Source organism: Belonocnema kinseyi, chromosome 5 (genome assembly GCF_010883055.1).
Source record: "Belonocnema kinseyi isolate 2016_QV_RU_SX_M_011 chromosome 5, B_treatae_v1, whole genome shotgun sequence".
NCBI lineage: Eukaryota > Metazoa > Arthropoda > Insecta > Hymenoptera > Cynipidae > Belonocnema > Belonocnema kinseyi.
Genome location: NC_046661.1, coordinates 117,325,702 through 117,327,567, shown reverse-complemented (window position 1 = coordinate 117,327,567; position 1,866 = coordinate 117,325,702). Strand labels below are relative to the sequence as shown.

The following is a 1,866-nucleotide window of genomic DNA, read 5'->3' as shown; positions in this document are numbered from 1 at the left end:
AACTCTTTCCCTGTGTTGATGAAAACCGAGGCCGATCCCCTAAAAAAACGGCACTACGCTGGGCTCTCGCACTTGCTTTCCTATATAAAAAACTGACCTTAAATATCACAATTTGTACGAAAACAACAAGAAGCACATACTTCTTTCAAATTGTAAATTATTACAGATAGTTCAACTAACTACATACAATTTAAATCACTTCATTATCTTCATTATAACTGAAGATAATGCGCTCGCATATTTATTCACTGTTTTTAAAAGCTAGCAAATTTCCTCACTTTTCATCGTATTTTCAGATCTGTAAGCTACAAATAATTTTTTGAAATTTTACTTTCCGGCTCATTAACGTACAACATTTGCACCTTTAAAATGATACCTCTTTCATTAGCCTACCATTTTTTTTTCACATACATATTCAACGTCAAAGCCAGAGGACTCGAATTTTCTCGCCGATAGTAAGTCTGATACTAAATATTAATAATCTTATAATTCCGTTTTAATTTACTTTCTGCCGTACATTTGAGAATTTTGGTACATTGACGAATCGAATAACAAAACCTACAAATTGTTCGATAAAAACACACTAAACATATGAAACGTCTATAAATGTACCAATATTTTAATAAAAAAGCTTTCTCATTTCTTGGAATGCTAAATTTGTACTAGAAAGAATAGGCACGATTTTAAAGATGTATTTTAATTTGTGCATAAAAGTGTTTTAACCATTTTTTTGCGGAGTTTAAAGAATTTATTTGATAAGTATTAAAAGTGAATTTTTATTAAATTATGCATTAAATATTTATTAGCTAAAAGTCTGCTCTTAAAGTTAGGTTAGTATTCGTATTTAAATTCCAGTCGTCTATTATTCGTATTCTAGGTATAATATCGATAAAATTTGTCGGTACATACATTAATTAAAGTTTATGTAAGCTTAAAATCAATTGAAACTCACATGAAATAATGAAATAAGTGTATTTCTTTTAAAAACCTATTTCACAAAAATGTGTTTTTTTCACTGTAATAGGCAGTCTGATAAGTACCTGAAAACTCTAAGAGATGGCATTAGTATTCACTAATATGAACCATTTCCGTCGAGCTTGATCCTTCAAATGACGCCTGTTAAAACTTCAGCCATTTATGTTTACGCATTTACAAGTTACAGCACTGAGAAGCGACTAACCTCCGAGTTTTTTTTTAATATGGAAAAATCTGAGTTTCGAGTTTTTATCAAACACTATCATCTTCGCAAGAAAACGATATCCGAGACCAAGGCCAAGCTGGATAAGTATTACCCGTACTCTGCACCGTCGATTGGAACGATTCATAAGTGGTTTACCGAGTTTCGTTGTGGCCGTACGAGCACAGTTGATGCTGAACGATCTGGGCACCCAAAAGAGGTCACTACACCAGAAAATGTCGAAAAAATCCATGATATGATGTTGAATGATCCCAAAGTGAAATTGAGAGAGGTAGCTAATGCTGTAGGCATATCATTGGAACATGTGGGCAATATCCTGCATTCAGTTTTTGGCATGAAGAAGCTCTGCGCGCGATGGGTGCCGCGTTTGCTCACAGTAGACCAAAAACGAATTCGTGTGACAACTTCCCAGCAGAATTTGGCATTATTTTCGCGTAAGCCGACCGAGTTTTTGCGCCGACTCATAACCATGGATGAAACCTGGATCCACTACTACACTCCTGAGTCACCGCAACAGGCAAAACAGTGGGTTCCACCGGGCCAAAGTGCTCCGAAGCGTCAAAAACCGCAACAATGGGTCGGAAAGGTTATGGCCTCCGTATTTTGGGCTGCACATGGCATAATATTCGTGGACTATCTTGAAAAAGGTAAAACCATAACCGGAGCAT

The 1,866-nt window shown here is 35.6% G+C and overlaps 1 protein-coding gene across 3 annotated transcripts in view; it reads right to left on the bottom strand.

Annotated features, from left to right (window-relative positions):
* Nucleotides 1–1,866, bottom strand: part of LOC117173304 (GDNF-inducible zinc finger protein 1-like) — a 26,978-nt gene that overhangs the window by 21,347 nt on the left and 3,765 nt on the right. The gene's annotated exons all lie outside the window — the stretch shown is intronic.